A 20441-nucleotide genomic window follows, 5' to 3' on the forward strand; every position below is an offset into this window, starting at 1 on the left:
TATTATGTGTGTTTTGTATACAAATTTTGATGGTATATGCATGGAAAATACATCTGAACAGATACATGGAGATGGCCTACTGGGAGGAGTCAGAACTCATTTCTATTTTATGCCATCCTATTTTTAAGTTGAATTTTCTAGCTACATGATAAAATGCTTTTTATTTTAATATCCAACAGGAATTATTTAGATACTAGGTTTATGGTTCATTCTTTATATTTTAATATTTTTTATATTTTCATAAATGTTTTTCAAATGATCCATAGCCCTTATAGCTAATGTTTTTTTGTTAGAAATCTTATTGCTCTCTGCACTTCCTCCTTGTAACAGGTGAACCCCAAGAATGTTACCAAATGAGTGTTAAAATAACCTTATCTGTTTAGCCTCATTAAGGGCTGACAGCCTGGTAGAGGGATAGAAACGTTGTGCCCTGTCTAGTGGTATTTTTCTTCTAAGGGTCAAAAGACACGCTTGGCTGGGCACAGTGGACCACACACGTTATCCCAGCACTTTGGAAGACTGAAGCAGGAGGATCGCTTGAGCCCAGGAGTTCAAGACCAGCCCAGGAAACATAGGGAGATCCCATATCTACAAAAAAATTTAAAAATTGGCCAGGTGTGATGGCACATGCCTGTACTCCCAGCTATACAGGAGGCTAAGGCAGGAGGATTGCTTGAACCCAGGAGGTTAAGACTGCAATGAACCCTGTCACCACCACAGTGCTCCATCCTGGGCAACAGAATAAGACCCTGTGTCAAAAAACAAAATTGCGTTAAAGACATCCTTAACAAATATTGATATTGATTGACTGTTTTGACACTATTGATACTTCTCTTGAAATATTGATTGGTTATTGTTGCAGGAAGGTTTCTTTTTACTTCTCCCACCCTAACTGTTGGGAATGATGCCAGGTCCTCGGAGGGCAGCAGCTGTGTTTTCTTTGTTTTGTGTCCTTAGATGCTAGCACAGTGATTGGCACAGATTAGTTGCTCAGTAACTATTGGTGGAAGAAATTAAATTAGGAACTGAGATATTTTCTCTTCCTTCCTTCTGCTGGCAGCAAGTTTGCATCAGAAGTTAATGTAAAGTGTCGTGTTTACTGATTTAGCCAATACAGATTGAGCATCATTTTATATACAGTTGGTTTTTAGACTAACAGGTCTCAGATTTTTTTTACTTCAAAGACCAATAACGTGTTACCAGAAAAAAACTGGGAGAGAAAAATAGAGGATACTCAATAATTTATTTTGCAATGTGAAGTCATTTAAAAATATCTACTGCAGGCTGGGCATGGTGGCTCACACCTGTAATCCCAGCACTTTGGGAGGCACAGGCGGACAGATCTTGAGGTCAAGAGATTGACACCATCCTGGCCAACATGATGAAACCCTGTCTCTACTAAAAATACAAAAGTGAGCTGGGTGTGGTGGCACACACCTGTAGTCCCAGCTACTGGGGAGGCTGAGGTAGGAGAATCACTTGAACCTGGAGGTGGAGGTTGCAGTGGGCCCAGATTGCGCCCCTGTACTCCAATCTGGTGACAGAGTAAGAATCCATCTCAAAAAAAAAGAAAAAAAATATAGCTGCAACCTACTATCACTACCTTGCCATTCATGAAAGAGTATTTAAAATTTAAAAAAAGGAAAATAGGAGTGATACAATCTCCAAATAAAAGCCAGTTCTTTAAATAAATACAGTTCTCTCTACCTTCTTTTTCTCATTTTTGCCTCAGATGGCTGAAAACTTAGACATGCATGAATGTTATCCCATAGGTTGTGTGACCTTAGATGGGTATACAGCCTCCCTGAGGTATGGGTTGCTTGTCTGAAACACAGACATTCAAAACAATGTTCACTGTTATTATTTTGTGGATGATGATACTGTTGTCTTAGAACCACCCCTATACAAGGAAGGATGTAAAGCCTTGTCTCTTCCCTCTAAGACCCAGCATGTAACTGAGAAGAGAAGCAGGTGATGAGAAAATGCCCCATCAGCAGTGTGGCCAGTGGAGACACTGCGTTGTCTCAGAAGGAAGGCAGCTCCATGCAGGGGAGGAAGCATGGCGTAGGGTGGACCAGAAGACAGGCAGTTGTCAATCAGCCAGGGTGGACTTCCTCCTTTGTCAGGCACCTGCCGTGCTCCTGGCCTGCAGCAGGGACTTTTTACCATCCCCTCATTTCATTTTCATTTGAAAGCTATGCTGCTGTCCTATTATCATCCCCATTTTACAGATGAAGAAACTGAGGCACAGGGAGGTTAAGGAACATGTCTAGGGGCACAAAGCTGGTCAGTGGCAGAGGTGGGATTCTGATCCAATTCCCTCTAACTCAGAAGCAGGGCTGCAGTGTGGAACTGAGCATCTGTCCCAAGCTCCAAGCAGCTTGCTATGCTGCCCCTCTGGAGTAGCCTGGGCTTTCACCAGTGACTCGGGAAAAGCCACCGGGGAGGAGTGAGCAGGGGCTGTGACCTGTCAGCGGGTGTCATAAGTAGATGGCCTATAGGACACATTGACATAGGAGGGTCTCAAAACAAAAACAAAAAGGACCCATTTGGTGGAAGGGCTTTTTTTCAACCCATTTTGATGTTGAAAATGATAAGAGCTCACACATGTCAGGGTCTTTCCTGGTGGCTTGTAGCCTACACCTGGTCATTAGTGGACACTGTAACCATGTGGCTCAACCCTGCGGCACATTCCACTCAACACCAAACTCTAAAAATTGCCACACCCCAGACACATTAAATCACAACCTCTGGGGTGACACCCAGCAGGAACAGATCCAGATTTTGTGAGAATTTCTTAATGAAAAACAGAACAAAACAAAATCACCAATAAAAAAATTTCCATGCTTAGTATTGCTTTAAAATGAGGGAAGAAATCAGACATATTACTGAGGCAGGCCCCTTGGTTTAGAAATGTTTTTGATTGTTCTGATTGCAACCTGGCTGCTTCTCCTCCACACCTGCAACACTCTAGAATGCCTACAACCTCCCAGCACCCAGTGTGTACCATGCAAGTGAGGCCTTGAAGCTCAAGTGTCATTAGCATCAAGGTAAATCCACGTCTTCTTAAACTCTTTCCCTGGTTCTCATGAGCAGCCTGATAGAGGACTGCTGACCTCCATATACCATGAATGCCTTCCACTGGGCAGATCTTTTACTAAGTGGTCAATCAGCCCTAACACCTCCCACTACACAGGCACATACCCTAGTCGTGTCCACTGGGAACAAGAGCTACCATATTGCTTCCATCAATCATCAAATATTTATTGAAGCACCTGCTGTTGTGTTTGACCCTGAGCTGGTAGCTGGGGAGGTGGAAAGACTCAATTCCTCCCCGGAGATGAGCTCGGCATGAGAGAAAAGTTAAGTAAAGCAGTCTCTGTTCTATAGGCACGTTGATGGTTGGTTGTTGCTATGTTTTCCCGTTCCTGGGTTGCACATTTTTAAGCATGTGGGAGAGATTTGACAAATTCCCACTAAAATAAGTTGCATGAGAACTGTCTTCAACATGAACCTGAGCAGAGTAGACTTAAAGTGATTTTTTTGAAATAAATTATAGCATGAAGAGAATCTCAGTATCATTAGTCCTTAGGAAAATGCAATCTAAAATCACTACTAGGTACTTCTAGATTCCTTATTAGAATGACTAAACTTGTCAAAACTTGCAATACCAAGAGTTAACAGGGAGGAGCAATTTTCGCTTGCTTACGTTACTGATAGCGACGCAAGTTTAAAAACATATGGGCAGGCTGAGTGCAGTGGCTCATGCCTGTAATCTCAGCACTTTGGGAGGCTAAGGTTGAATGGATCACCTGAGGTCAGGAGTTTGAGACCAGCCTGGCCAACATGGTGAAACCCCATCTCTACTAAAAATACAAAAATTAGCCAGACATGGTGGTGCACCTATAATCCCAGCTACTCCAGATGCTGAGGCAGGAGAATCGCTGGAACCTGGGAGGTGGAGATTGCAGTGAGCTGAGATCACACCAGTGCACTCCGGCCTGGGTGACAGAACAAGAGTCTGTCTCAAAGAAAATGAAAGAAAAATATCTGGGCAGTTTCTTGTTAAATATGTGATGAAGGACCAAGCAATCCCACTCCTGAGTATCTACCCAAAAGAAATAAAAACATATACCCTCCCAAAGATGTGCATCAATATTCATGGCAAATTGTTAAGAATAACTAAAAGTTGGAAACAGCCTGGATGTCCATTTGCTGGAAAATAATAAACTACAGTACATCCTTGCCATGAAATACCACTTAACAATAAAATAGCAAACCGCTGATACACCAGGCAACATGGATGGATCTCAAAAGCATTATGCTAAGTGAAAGAAGCCACTAACAAAAAAATACTGAATTATTCCATTTATATGGCATTGTGGAAAAAGCAGAGTAATAGTGACAAAAATTCGATCAGTAGATTCCTGAGGGCAGGGAAGGGTAACTGACAAGCAAAGAACAAGAAAGAATTTTCACGGACAGTAGAACCATCGATGGCTCCACGGTGGCAGCGGTGGTGATGTGCCTGTTGTCATTTGTCAAAACTCACAGACCCAGACACTTTAAAGGGGAGAATTTTCCCGAGTGTAAATTACTTTTCAAACCTAACTTTAAAACAAAAAGCACAAAAAATCAATAAATGATCAACAGCAAATGAGGACAAAGGGTGTATTAGAAAAAGCAGAGGTCCCAGGTTAGATGATGAGGCTAAAAGAAAACAATACCCAAGAGCTTTCCATCTTAAAAGTGGAGCCAGCCCAGGTCTTAATTCGCAAGGGTTGCATCTGCGGTGGCTTCTGAGCTGTCTCTAGTGATGAGCACTGCTGTAGACCAAGCTTCTGCGCCTCTGTGGAGTATCCCTGGGGCCCACCCTGTCTGCAGTTGCCCACAGTAAATAGCTGCTTGGGTTCCCTGTTGCTCACTGTGCCCCTTTGTAGGAAGCACCATCCTACAGATGCCAAGGATGGCCACCAGGATGCACTTTAGGTCCCCTCGAGTTTCCATGGTTATCCCCAACCAAGAGGAGAATGCAGTGTTTCGGGTGTTTCGGGTTGCAACAACCCCTCATTTTAAAACAAAAGGCTAATGAAAGGGCAGGTGTGCCCCAGCCCTCTGTGATTAGCTGTAATTCTTGGCAGAGTTGCGACAGGCTTATTCTTCTGAATTAGCACAGAGCACAAGGCATTTACCACGGTGCTAATTGCTATTGGATGAAAACAAGCAAGTCCCAGTGTGTGGGCTTGAGGCAAGACAAAACAGATGCCAGAGCCATTCAGAGCCATGCCCTGCATCAGGCGCGGCGCTGGTGGCTGAGAACACGTTTGTCTAAATGTCAGTCTCCTGTGGGTAGGGTCCAGGGATGTGATTCTCGCTGGGTAACTGGGCAACCACACACCCTCGTCCCTCCCCTGCAACGCACTCAGCATTCTGTTCTGTTCTTTAGATGCATGTGGAGTATGGGGGGAATCATGCAGCACGTTCTAAAGCATCTCCTCCAAAACTCTGCAGTGTAGAGAATTTCCTACTCCATATGGGAATAATTGTGCTCAAGCAAAGCCAGCTGGAGGCCAAGTTTAACTTATACCACCACACTTCTTACACAACCGAAGTCTAGGGAAAAAAAGGAAGAAGAGTATGATTTCAGTCACTTATTGTGGAAGAAATGGATTTATTCGCATCCTACTTCATGTTCCTTCTTGACTTCCCACTCATCACCACAGCCATACAGAGAAGGAAATATCGGGTAAATCAAATCTTCTGAAATCTTCCAAGTATAACGATGGGGTTAATAACAGCGCTAATACCGCTTTCCATTTTTACCAACAGATACATTGAGAAGCAATGATGAGGGGACATCACAAATTGAAAAAATAAACTTCCTGGGGTCCTTAATGACTTTAATTAAAAATCAAACACCCCTGGGGGGGAACAAAACTCCCCCGGGGGAGGAATGAGGAAGATGTTCACTTAATGAAAATTTGTGTAACAACTTAAAGATGAGTGGAAATGGCAATGCTGAATCTTTGAGAATCTACTGGAGCAAACCGGGCTAGCCCAGTGCCCCTCAAGGTCTAGCCCAGCCACCTCTCAAGGCTACTACCCCAGGCTAGACCAAGCTGCCCATGGAGGGCTTTGGCTGGCAGAGGGGTTGCAGAACGCAAAGGTTTCATGGCAGCTGGTCAGGGTTCAAGAGGGAAAGGCACCCTATAGCAAGGAAGCCACCACCCGATGTCATCGAGGCTTGTCCCTTTTTTATAAACATGCCCCATGATTTAGTATATGTCAAATTTGTAAGACGGGGATGCTGTATAAATACAGATCTGAGCCTGGCTAGTCATCACCGGGTACTACTACATATGCCCGAATTCCACTTCTCCACACCCAGTCAGAGTACTCTCCCCGCTGAAATCTAGCTGTTCCATCATAGTTGAGGGTGGTCATCTTGAGGCCTTGTGTTTCCTATTTGGGAACGATGGCCCCCAAGACACTGTGCCCCAGACCCAAGATGAAGTTACAAAGGAAATGTGTATTCCACAGACCCAAGGGAGAGATGCTAATTCAGTGAAGTGCTTGATGCAGCACAAAGATGCATCAGAAAACCCCCTTTCCTTCCGCCCTTCTCCTAATCCCAGTCAAATGTATCTGCCATAGATATTTTTCCCTCTTCAATGACACCACAGCCCTGAGGCTCTCACCAAAGTATAATCAAACCACAGGTCATGCTTGTGCTTTTTTATCACCACGCACTTGACTACAAGGGTATCCTGAATGTATACCAGGATTGGAGTCAGTATATCTAGGTTCAAATCTCCTTTCTGCCTTGCATTACCCAAGCATATTAGTCTGTTTTCACACTGCTGATAAAGGCATACCCGAGACCAGGTAATTTATAAGGAAAAAGAAGTTTAATAGACTCACAGTTCCACATGTCTAGGGAGGCCTCACAATAATGGCGGAAGGCCAAAGGCATATCTCACATGGCAGCTGGCAAGGGAGTGTGTGTAGGGAAACGCCCCCTTATAAAACCATCAGCTCTCCTGAGACTTAATCACTGTCATGAGAACAGCATGGGAAAACCCTACTCCCATGATTCAATTACCTCCCACCAGATCCCTCCTATGACATGTGGGAATTGTGAGAGCTACAATTCAAGATGAGATTGGGGCGGGGGGACACAGCCAAACCATATCACCAAGGAATCATGGCCAAGACCCTTACGTGCTTGGAATGTGTCTTCACGTCTACAAAATGGGGACACGTGGAAGAATATTACTTCTTCACAAAAGCATTATAAAAATTCTAGGCGCTAACACCTCTCATGATGCCTGGTACCTCCCAGCTCTTCATTTAGTTCTTGAATCTCAAAAGGGAAGTATAGATATTATCTTATATGTAAGTTTGCTTTAGAAACTGATACTAAATAGAAATAATATAAACTATACTCAATAGAAACAAAATACTAATATTAATTATTTAAAATATATAGCAGTAACTTTCCTTACCCACCCTCCAATAAATGCAGAATTTGTGACCACATATTTCTTAAAATACTAGAAATGAGAAAAGAACCCAGCCTCAGCTGCCCGCTAGGTGCAGGTGGTGAGCACTGTCTTCACCTACAGGACCTGAAGGTTCCATTTGCATTTGTAATCACTGCCCTGCCACATTTTGATGAATGTGAGAGCAGCTAGATCTTTTTCCTGAAAAACTTCAGTCCCTTTGCCGTAAAGAGTAAGTGGTTTGTTTTTGAAATGGTCTGCCCCATTGCCATGTTTCCTCTCCTCTCTGTTAGCAGTGGAGAAAGTGATCAAGTTTGGGAAATTCCTGCTGGAAGATGAAGACACTCAGATGGTACCCATGCCTGGTAGCTGTTTGCATTTACCTTACTGTCCTTGGGAATGCTTGCTTTCCCTTTCAGGACCCTTTCTGCTTTGACCAGCATACCTTAATACCCCTATAGAAAAGAGCCTCAACTGCTTTCCTCTATCACCAAATAGAACGCTATGAATAGCTGCAGCTGTTTTTATACAAATGCCCAGAATCTTTTGTTAATGTAGATGATTTGCATTTAGGACAGAAAACTGACCAGGGAAATTCCAGGAGGGCTATTGAGGTCATGGACTAGAATTTCCAGGTGATGACACAGAGATTTCCTCATTCCTCTTCTAAAGCATTTCTCAAAAGTACCAAATACCCAACAGGTGGATGGGAATGGGTGAAACCACTGTGCTCTTTCCAGCCTGTGTGGTCTGTGCACCTCAGCTTATTCCAAGAGGCCTGGGTAGAAACTTAGCATCAAAACAAACAAACAACAACAAAAAAAACATTTTAGAGTTCAAGGGTGATGGAATTCTGAGAACTGTGTCCAGCACCAAGTTAGGCAGCATAGAAACCAGCCCTGGCAAGGAGGAGACCGCAGCGAAGCTGACTCCCGCTGGCTTCCTCCCACCAGCTTGGCTCCTCCTCATGACTGCTACTCCGCCCCAGGATTTCCAGATCCCCAAACAATTCTACCCTTGTCTCCAAAGTCAGGTGTTCCCAAGATGTCACTGTATGCAAAAGAACTTGTGCGTGCATGTTTGTAGCAGCACATTTCACAATTGCAAAAATGTGGAAGCAGCCCAAATGCCCATTAATCAACAAGTAAACTGTTATGTATGTACACACACACACACACACACACACACATCTACATACATATATGTGATGGAATACTACTCAGTCATAAAAAGGAATGAATTAATGGCTTTCACAGCAACTGGATGGGAAGTAGAGATTATTATTCTAAGTTAAGTAACTCAGGAATGGAAAACCAAGGATCGTATGTTCTCACTCATAAGTGGGAGCTAAGCTATGAGGAGGCACATGCATAAGAATGATACAGTGGACTTTGGGGACTTGGGGAAAGGTTGGAAGGGGGTGAGGGAAGACTACAAATTGAGTTTAGTGTACACTGCTTGGGTGATGGGGGCACTGAAGTCTCACAAATCACTGAAAAACTTACCATCTAATCAAATACTGCCTGCTCCCCAAAAATCTGTAGAAATTAAAAACTATTAAAAAAAAAAGCCAGGTGTTCCTTGGCCATGTGTCCTTGACCTCTTGGTAACAATAGAGCAGCAGAAACTCATAAGGTTCTGATTGGGAGAATCTTGGGGCTTTCGTCAGGAGCCTGGCATTTCTAGTATCTCCTATATGAGGGCAGTTAGGCGAAAGTTGTCAAAGACAAAAATGAAAAGATTCCTAAAGTTGGAAGGAAGGTGAATGAGTAGAGGATATGGGCATTAAATTTAATGGAAACCAGGAAACCCTTCATTTATTTCTAGAAATGGATATGAATACCTTGAGGGAACAGGAAAAAAATATTAATGAAAGCCAAGGAAAAGGGAAATGAGGGATACAAAGAAGAGGGGAGTGAACACTTGGAATTCTGTTACTCAAGGAACTTACTCCCAGGCTCCTTTGCTTTCTTTTTTTTCCTAAGAGAGTCTTGCTTTTGCTCTGTCGCCCAGGCTGGAGTGCAGTGGCACAATCTCAGCTCACTGCAGCCCCTTCCTCCCAGGTTCAGGCTATTCTTATGCCTCGGTCTCCCAAGTAGCTGAGACCACAGGCACCTGCCACTACACCCGGCCGATTTATGTATTTTTAGTAGGGACAGGGTTTCACCATGTTGACCAGGCTGGTCTCGAACTCCTGACCTCAACAGATCTGCCCTCCTGGGCCTCCCCCATAGTGCTGGGATTACAGCCATGAGCCACCACGCCCGGCCATCAGGGCTTTCATATTTATAGGATGTTCTTTTGCTGCTGCCTAGCACCTTCCAGCCAGTGCCAGGTAAGCACCTTTCCTTCTAATCCTGAATAATTTAACAATATTGTAATTGGTATACCCAGTAACAGGGGTCTTGAGTCTGTGAAGTAAGAGGTGGGGCAGGAGGACTTCTGCAACTAAGAGCCCTCTGGGTCCTGTACCAGTCTCTCTTGCTGCTACTGCAGAAGGATGATGGTCTGTGACTCTGGAGGTCATTAAATTTATCCCTCCCTTCATAGGATCCCAGGCAGAAACAGAAGCTGCTTCTGGGAGGAGAGGGACATGGACCAGGCAACGTGTGGGTGGGGAGAGACTGTCAATCTAGGTGGAGAATTGGTCACTCAAGACTTCCTAAAGGCTGGACACAGTGGCTCATGCCTGTAATCCCAGCAGTTTGGGATGCTGAGGCAGGCGGATCACTTGAGGCTAGGAGTTCAACATCAGTCTGGGCAGCTTACTGAGACCCCCATCTGTAAAGAAATAAAAATAAGTTAGCCAAGCTTGGTGGCATGTGCCTGTAGTCCCAGCTTCTTAGGAGGCTGAGGTGGGAGAGTCATTAGAACCCAAGAGGTTGAGGCTATAGTGATTGACTGCACTCTAACCTGGGTGACACAGCGAGACTGTCTTTTTTTTTTTTTTAAAAAAGGACCTTCTAGAAATGATTGTAAATATAGTTTCATTGAAAAGAGGCTATCATTGGATTTGTTGACAGTTAGTTCTTGCTGTGTAACAAACACACCAAACTTAAAACAACAAGCATTGTATTGATTTATCTCATGGTTCCTTGGGGTGCCTGAGATGGCTGGATGACTAGGGAAGATCTTCTAGTCTAAACCAACTCAGTTGGTTTCTGTAGCCTGCTGGTAGCTTGGTTGGGGCTGAATGCTCTGGGGCCCCCCAGTTACATGTCTGGCAGTCAGCCAGCTGATTGGCATTGGAGGGCTTCTGCTAAGGATTCCTATCTCTCCTCCACGTGGTGTCTCATCCTCCCACAGGCTAACCCCAGTGTTTTCACATGGCAGCAGCATTCCAAGAGTGAGAAGCATAAGGAAGCTCAAAGACCCCTTACAGTCCATGCTGGGCTCTCACATACCTTTGTTTTTACTACATTAAAGGGGTAGAGAAAAGACTCTCTTTCTTGATGAGAGGAGCTGCAAGGAATGTGTGCCTGTGTGCGAGCTACCTCCTATGTTCTGGGGCCGAATCTGCTTCTGGTTGGTGATGTCACTTTGGGCAACCACTTAGGCTCCTCAAGCTCTTTTTTATCTTGTCTCACCATCTGGAAAATAAGAGACACAGATTAGATCATCTCTGAGAACCCTTCTAGCTCTGGAGGGAACTGAGGCAGATAGAGGTTAAATAACTTACTCCAGGTCACACAGCTAGTGTGTATGAATGTAAGACTATGAATGTAAGTTTCCTGATTCTAAAACCCGTGGCATCAGCTGCTAGGCTGTGTTGCTTTCCTGGAGTATCACAATTCTTCAGTGAAGTACTGGATAACACAATGCATTAACACGATCTATCTACCTGAAGTCTGCTCCTTAAATTTATTCCTGTGCTTTTAAAATGGTTTTCTTGAAACTCAAGCAATTCAATATAATTCTTCTCCCATCTTCCTTCTCTTATCACTTTATCCATTCATTCATTCTTTCATTCACAAATATTGATTAAATTCACTTCAATGTCAAAATGTAGCATTATTAATAGCCACAGGAGCCTGGCATTTTGTGTTTTTAGACTGCTTCTCTTATTGCTACTGCTTCAGTTTCATTTTTTCTGGTATATGTGTTAGTGATATTATACCACATTACAGATGGAGAAGTTAAGTCATAAAAGAAGCACAGGGCCAGCACGATGGCTCACGCCTGTAGTCCAGCACTTTCAGAGGCCAAGGCGTTTGGATTACCTGAGGTCAGGAGTTCAAGACCAGTCTGACCAACATGGAGAAACCCCGTCTCTACTAAAAACACAAAATTAGCCAGGCATGGTGGCACATGCTTGTAATCCCAGCTACTCCGGACGCTGAGGCAGGCGAATCACTTGAACCCAGGAGGCGGAGGTTGCAGTGAGCCGAGATCACACCATTGAACTCCAGCCTGGGTAACAAGAGTGAAACTCCACCTCAAAAAAAAAAAAGGAATCATAGGAATGTTTATATTTACAACAAAGGAGTAGTACCAAAGTTACACTTTTAGCTAGCCAGTTTTCCCAGAAAACAGAATTCCCCTTCGGATATTTGAGTTAGCAATGAATACCTTAGGTTAAAATAATGCTTTATTAATGCTATATTTATTTTATGTTTTATAGTATTTTATTTTTAATACTTCATATGCCCCCCAATTTAAATGACACAAGTTAGTAGTAAAGGTCATCTTCCGTCTGTTCCCCATGCTACCCAATTCTCTTCCCCACAATCAATGTTTTTGGTTTCCTGTGCATTTTTCCAGAGATATTTTATGCATTAATCAGCAAGCATATACACATATACATGTAACTGTATATATTTAACTCCTGTTAGTAGTGCGCAAGGGTAACACCCTAGACGCACGGTTGTATATTTTGATTTTTTTAATTTTACAATATTAAAAATAAAATTTTTTAATTTTACAAATTGCTTTTTAAAGCAATTTGTTAATCTTTCATGGATACATAGAATTTCATTGTATCGATCCAAATAATTTATTTAGCCACTCTCCTATTAATAGATCTTTAGGTTATGTCTAATCTTTTGCTATCCTATAGAATGCTGCAATTAATAACCTTGCACATAAATCCTTTAACAAGTGTGTGGGTTTATCTGCTGCAAGAATTCCTGAAAGATAAATTGCTAGGTTAAAAGGTGCATAGGCTGGCAATGGGGGATGGCTCACACCCGTAATCCCAGCATTTTGGGAGGCCAAGGTGGGTGGATCACCTGAGGTCAGGAGTTCAAGACCAGCCCGGCCAGTATGGTGAAACTCTGCCTCTACTAAAAATATAAAAATTATCCGAGTATGGTGGTGGGTGCCTGTAATCCCAGCTACTCAGGAGGCTGAGGCAGGAGAATCGTTTGAACCCGGGAGATGGAGGTTGGAGTGAGCCAAGATGGTGCCATTGCACTCCAGCCTGGGCAACAAGAGCAAAACTCCATCTAAAAAAAAAAAAAAGTTAGGTGTACCAACAAAGAACATGCCTAGCACCCAGATTTGGTTTCTAAATATTATTCTCTACTTCAAGAAGCAAAAGCTCTTGGAAAATGGTCCATTCCAGGACAGGAGCTAGGAAGACAGAAGATGAACCTGGGAGATCTTACTGTGCCAGAAAGTAAGGAAATGCTCACGGAAAAATAGGGACATGTCAAAAGACACACATCAGGAGCAAGAATGAAGGGTCCCCCCCCACTGGCCAAGCATAGAACAATTTGGGCATCGAAATAAACTGATAGTAACACAGTATAACTCATTAAATCCATGAGTCCATGCTGATATAAATAGAATATTTCCAATGTATCAAAGTAGCTCCCTAAAAGATACTTGCCAATTACAAAAAGAACAATAAAAACCTGGCAGTCACCACTTTAACCAAGCAATCGAAATAGCATCTCCCGTCTGGGGGCGAACTGACATATGGTGCACACAGCATCACTTCAATGTTATTTTTGTCAACAATGCATACCCTGGATCTAATCGTGGGGAAGAATCAGCCAAACCTAAAATGAGGGATTTTCTTCAAAATAACTAACCAGTCCTCTTCAAAAATGTCAAGGTCCTGACAGACAAAAAAGGACTAAAGAATTATTCCATATGAAATGGAATTAAGAGACTTGACAACTAAGTACAACAGATCTTAGATTAGGTCCTGGGGAAGGAAGAAAAATATTTTTTTTTTTGATTAAGGACAATGGTAAGGCAGTTGATAACATTTGAATAAGATATATAAATTAGGTAATATTAGTATAGCAATGTTAGTATCTTGATTTTGACAACTTTTCCATGGTTATATAGCAGAATGTTTATAGAAAATTGTCAGAGTTACCATCACTGAAAAAATTGTGTGCACATGTAATACACGTGCACATAAATATAATTATAATGTGATTAAAATGTTAATGTTTAGACAGTCTAGGTGTATAGAAATTCTCTTCACTATTTTTGCAACTTTTCTATAATTTTGAAATTGTTTTTTAAGTTAGAAGAAAATACGTGTACATTTGAAATTTTGATAGATTTCATCAAATTGCCTGCTATAGAAACTGCACATTTTCTCTCCCACTGCCAGCAATGAACAGAAGTGGCACTTCATGTTTATAAAATGCATTCGCATATTACACCAGGAGAATTTATTACTACTTCAAGAAATCGGCAAAGGTATTTTCTCCATTTTACATAACTGAAGCTTCAAGGAGTGTAGACAGTAAGAGTAGTGGTTAAGAACATAGGCTTTTGAAACAATAATTATATGCTATTTCACCCCAGTCAGACTGGCAAACATTATAAAGTTTGAAAATACTGAACGTTGGCAGGGATGTGAAGAAATGAACGCCCTTACAATGTGTTGGAGGGAGTGTAATTTAGTACAATCATTTTGGAGAGCAATTTAGAATATCTAATAAAGTCAGAGATATGTACATCCTGCAACCCAGAAATCCCGCCTCTAGCTGTCTTTCTAGGGAAACGCTCACATGTGTGTACACACACACATACACGTACACAGCCATGTTCCCTGCACTGTGACTTGTAGCAGTGAAAAACAGGAGACAACCTAAGTGTCCAGCAAAAGGGGGATGGCTCAAGCCATCATGGTCTATTTACCCCAATACAATTGAAATAAAAGAATTGAAACTGCAGCTCCAACATGGTAAAAACTCAAAAAGTTAATGTTGAGTAAAGGAAACCGATTGGACAAGATTTTGTACCTTTATGTACTTTTCTTCAAGGGCTGTACATCATTTATGAGACTACTCATGTGCCTGTAAGAAAATATAAAATCTTTCCCAGGAAGGACAGGGCAACAACCTCAGTTAGATGGTGATTTGGGGGAAGAAAGTGAGAGGGAAAGGATTGAGAAAGTCTACCAGAAAGATCCATCTCCATTTATACCATTTTATTGTCCAAAAGCATAAAGCAATGGGAGAAAACATTAGCACTGGTGAAAATGAACTTCTAAGTACACAGATCTTTATTAGGTTATTCTCTGTACTTTTCCAAATGCTTAAATGATGTCATAGCAAAATAATAGGGAACAATGAACATAAGCCTTGAAGTCAAATAACCCTGGGCTCAAATCTTTTCCCGTGCTCTCTGGTTGTATAATATTGGATGATTCCTTTAGCACCTCTGGACTTTAGTTTCACTATATTTTGAAGAGAAATAAGAATGTTTGCTTTGAAAAGCTGGTGTCGAGACTGAATGTGAAGATGTGTATTAAGCAGTGGCACAATGCCTCTAAGAGGTACTCAAAAATAGTAGTTACTACTAGACTCCAGTGATTCTTAATCAGGGACATATGGCAAAATCTGGAGACACATTTGGTTGTCATAACTGGAGGGTGGACAGAAGCTATTGGCATCTAGTGGGTAGAGGGCAGGAATACTGCTAAACATTTTACAATGCACAAACAGCCCGCACACCCCAAAAAGATTTACTCAGCCCCAAATATCAATACTATTGAGGTCGAGAAACCTTCCTGTAGCCCAAGGTCTCCTAGAACTTGACCTGGGTCACTTGACTCCCACTTAAGTGCCCTTGCCTGTATAACCAACTTGCAAGATTGTTAGACCTTGGCTGTTCCACTAAATTATTAAAGAATTAACAACTAATGATGGATATTTTCCCTCTTTCAGCCAACCTGTTTCACATTGGGTAAAACCTAGCATCTCACTGAGTAGAACAACTGCCTAGCACATGAAAAGTTTTCATAAATCATTCTTGAATGAATTAAAGAGTCAATCAGTTAACTAATTAATGAGTACAAATATAAGCTCTGAAATCATGAAGATCTAGTCACTCTTCTTGGATTGCCTTCTCTGACTTCCTATGCATTTGAAATGAGGGGGTATCCAGTTTTCATTCTCTTCCAAGAGAGGAACCAAAAAATGAGTCAAAAGTTCTCAGAGCTTCATAACCCATAGCTGAGGGGGACTTCTGTTATAATAATTAAGAGTCAAGTCCATGGGCTCATTTTCCAATGACCCTTGTCACGACACATCTGGAGTTTGCTGAGACATAGAACTCTTCAGCTTAAACTGACAATGGTGACAGAAAGTCAAGTGAGGTATTGACCTAGTGATAATGACCATGTTGATGACACTTCAGTCTGCTTGTGGAAAGCATGGACTTTTCTTTCAATACAGTATCAGGAATATGTACACTTTGTTTAATCTATTTACTTTTTGTTCTATTATAGACTCTGATTTGGGGAACCTAGATGCGGTGCTTGTTAAGAAGACAACCTTGAGTCCTTGCTCTCATCACCTTCACCATCAATTTGGGGAAGGTAGGTGTCGTTTCTTTCTGAATTCATTTTTTCTAGTGTTTGTTTTTGCAACACTGAAGTTCTCACCAGTTGTTTCAATGAATATAAAAATCACCCACATCATTATAATTACATTATAATTTAGACAGCATCATTATAATACATTTGGATTATAATCCAGATGCATTCTAGTTTCTATTTACATGTGTACATGTTCAACAGGACTTGATGGAGAGGAGATTCCCAAAGGAAATGGTACAAAGGGCACTATGATTAAATGTTACTTGTCATCCTAGGTTTGTACTTGTAACTGTCTGAGTGACCTTGAGAAAGTTACTTGACCCCTCAGTTTTTTCATCTGCAAAGTGAGAAATTTAAACTGGATTATTTTAAAAATGTTTCCCTAAACTATTTAAATTGCATGCTTGTGAAGATTGTGAAACACTGATTAAAAGTAATGATTTCCAAAAGCATGGTGGACAGGCCATCTGCTCCCATCACTGCTAAAAACATCCTCATCCCAGATGTACCAAGTCAGAATCTCTGAGGTTGTAGAACAGAAATCTGCCTTTTTATGAACTCTCTGGGTGACTGGGATGCTCAGTAATACTTGAGCACCACCATCCTAGCCATTGAAAACTTCATACTGTTCACATGTATAATCACTTCTGGAGATGTAATGAGCTAGGCCTGCACCATGTGAAACTGGCTGGAATCATCTTATAGTTGTAGAAAACGTAGCAAGATCAGCACCTGATGGTCGTACTACCTTTTGGTTCCTGGCTCTGCAGTCCTTTACTCAATAATTCATTGGCAGATATAGGTGTCTGGTGTGTGGGCTCCTTGGCTCTGCTTCCCTTGGCTGCAATTGAATGAGTAAAATTTTTTTGGAAGTGACCCCTGAAGAATGGCATCTCCTCCTAGACGATGTTCAAATGTGATCTTGCCAGTCTGTGTCACTCCCTTATATGTCATGGTCATTGCCTCCTAATTTGCAATGAGCTTTGCTGTTGGTCTTTTGCTATGGAAGGTTGGGTTTTGCTCCTAAGGGTGTCATGACATGAAATGGCTAAGGGAATGTGAGTCCCAGTAAATCATGTACACAGGTGCAACCAAGATGGCAGACTCCTAGAGAGAAGCAGCCATGCCCAGAGACCCTATATCACACTGCACCAGGCCATGGTCAGAGCTCTGGGCTGTGAATCAGAAAACCACTCAGACCATGCTGTATCCAATTCAGTTGCCAATACAGGATTATGCGGCATTTCAGGCTTTGTAGATTGTGGGACTAAACCCTCAAGGAATCACAGGGACCCCTAAAAAGACTTGGGTCTTAAAGGAAAACTAAATCCTGGCTTTGAAATACAAACAGTGTCTCCCAGTACTGCCTGCAGAGACTCCCCGCCAGGATCAGTCTAATTGCTCAGTGGGGTGACTGTTACCCTTCTCCAGGGCTTCAGCAGACATTATTTTCTGGCATCAAAGAAAGGGAATTGGAGCCTTAAGAATATAGTGTTGCTGTTGTCTACCATGGGCTGGATATAAAACTCTTCTCCCAAATCACAGGCAAGGCATTGTGTGTGATCTGTCAGGTAAAATACTAACAAGTGCCCCTTCATGAGATAACCACTCACCCGTAAAGAGGATTCCATACAATACCCACTGCTGGCTGGGGATGCATGTGGGCTTCATTTGAGTTGGGGTTGATTTATTTGTTTGCCTTGCTTCTAGAACAGCCAAACTTGGATTTAATGTCTTGAATACTGAATCCAATACTTCTAGGTTCACTGACTTGTTATTATTTAGCATTTATGAAGTATATGTCAATGCACTTGGCACTTTACAATGACTCATAAAAAGGCAAGATCCTAGCTGTTGAGCATAAGGTTGCTATCAGTTGAATTACTGCCAGTGTGGAAACAATCACAGGAATGATCTGGATATTCTTTGCCCTCAAAACAGCTAGACACACTGGTTCTTCATTGCATCTGAGCCCAAACAGAAGTACAATAGTTGCTGCTACCATTTTGATGTTAGTATCTCAGTGCAACAGAAAGTGCATGGTTCCAGACACTTGGGGAAGGCTTGGCAAACATGGATGGATGGATGGATGGATGGATGGATGGATGGATGGATGGATGGATACATGCATGCATGCATACGTGAATGATTGGGTGGATAGATGGATGGATGATGGACAGATGGATGGATGGATGGATGAATAAGTGGATGGATGGATGGATGCATGCATGCACAGGTGGATGGAGAGCTCTTTCCTCAATGGGCATCTCTCATTTTCTATTTCCCCTTCCACCTGAAGCTTTATTTTTATCTTACAAACCTTGTGGTTATAGAGCTAGTTTATTTAAAAATAAACTATTACTTAAGTGACTTTTTGCAGTGAAGATGAGATCAATATATCTATGAGACAAAAATATGAGAAACTGATTGCATAAAATCGTATAAACTTGTTGAGAATATTATATTGATGTCAATTTCTTAGTTTTAATATATAAGATGCTGCCATTGGAGGAAGCTGGGTGAAGAATATAGGGGATTCTGTACTATTTTTCCAACTTCTTGTGAATCTATCATTATTTCATAAAAGAATTCCATGATTACTTCCTGTCAGCATCACATCTTTGTAGCCACACCTCACTGCCTACACTTTTCAGTTACTAAACTCTCCATGAGTAATTACCACTTCCATTTGTATCAGTTCAGAAGCTCCAACAAGCAAAAGCCAAAACAATTAGACATGCAAGAGTTGTATTGGGGGAAATTCCTGTGAAGCATAGAATGAGAGGTAGCTGGGGTGGGCAGGAAGAGCTTCAACCTACTAGATAGTTCCAATACCCATGAAAGGAGAGAGGGAAGGAAGGGTCAGGTAAGAAGTGCCTCAGACCACGCGTATGTAATTCAGAGAAAAAAATCGCAGCTGAGCCATTGAAAAGTCCCCAAGCAACCATTGCCTTTTGGAGGAGTCCCATGGGGTTGGGAATGGAACGCCACAGTTCTGATACCCCCACTGTTGTCAGTCATTACCTGGAACGGCCTGGGAGCGGCCTGGCCTGGAATGAATGCTGGATGGATCCAAAGGTGCAGAGACAACTGCAGGCTGCAGATCAGTCCTACTTCCAGAGCAGATTATTTTGGAGATTGGAGCTCGATACCTCCAAGGCCACTATTACCAGGCAATCTTTTTTCTCTTAGTCCTGTTGCATTTCTAACCTGGCCTTAAGAGACCTTGACTCCTTCTCCCTCTGTTGGCCTCATAATCAATCTCCCAAATAGAGTGATATTCTCTCTCTCTTTCTTCTGTCTCTGCTCCTTGCCTACCTGGTGCATTATAAAGAAAATCATAGAAACAATCCAACGGATGCACCGTGGGCGAGTGTTGCCCAAGATCAGGTGGTCCTTAGTGTTCCTTGGTGTATTTCGCTTTCTCTCTCCTGTTGATTTCATTTCTCACAATGCTTATTGCAACCCTGTTCTCCTTTTATTACACCCACACTCTTGCTGTTTTCTGGACATTGCCTTCCCTTGTGAACTCCCTAAGTATTCCTCATCTCCCTGCTCTGTATCTGTAGGTTTCTTGATCCTCTCCTGCTTTCTTTACATCTCAGCCAGGCCAATGAGGAGTCCTTGAGCAAACGTTGCCTATTGGAGGAGTCACATGGGGCTGGGGATGGAATGGTGTGGTTCTAGCACTCCGCCATGCTCAGTCACTGCCTGGAACAGTCTGGGAGCAGCATGACCTGCAATAAATGCTGGGTGAATCCAAAGGTGCAAAGACTACTGGAGGTTGTCAATCAACTCTGCTTCCAGAACTGCTTTCTTGCTCTGGTTTCTCTGCTGGAGAAAAGAAGGTCATTCTCTCCAAGCTTCCCTCTCTTGGGACTCTTGGTGGCCTTCCGCCAGCATACATTGGTTGCCTTAGTTGCTCCTTTCTCTCTCAGGCATTTTCTTTGTCTGCTCCACTGGATTCTGCCCCTTGGTCTGTGAACACTGGCTTCTTTATCCTCCGCTAAACTTTCTCTGGTTCCTTTTATCCTCTGCTAAACTTTCTCTGCCTCCTTCTGCCCCTTGAACCTGTCCTGGTGTCTCTCCTCTTTCCTCATCCTCAGTCTGTGTGACAGATATTTCTATATTTGCTGCTCCTCCCCTTTCTC

The 20441-nt window shown here is 42.4% G+C and overlaps 1 protein-coding gene across 36 annotated transcripts in view; it reads left to right on the top strand.

Annotated features, from left to right (window-relative positions):
• ZFHX3 (zinc finger homeobox 3) overlaps positions 1-20441 on the top strand; it is a 1555416-nt gene that overhangs the window by 1039210 nt on the left and 495765 nt on the right. For all 36 annotated transcript variants that reach the window (XM_054248756.2, XM_054248766.2, XM_054248759.2 and 33 more), the window contains one exon: positions 16201-16290. The gene's annotated coding sequence lies outside the window, so the exon portion shown is untranslated. The remainder of the gene's footprint in view (positions 1-16200; positions 16291-20441) is intronic.

Source organism: Callithrix jacchus, chromosome 20, assembly GCF_049354715.1.
Source record: "Callithrix jacchus isolate 240 chromosome 20, calJac240_pri, whole genome shotgun sequence".
In the NCBI taxonomy this organism is placed as follows: Eukaryota; Metazoa; Chordata; class Mammalia; order Primates; family Cebidae; genus Callithrix; species Callithrix jacchus.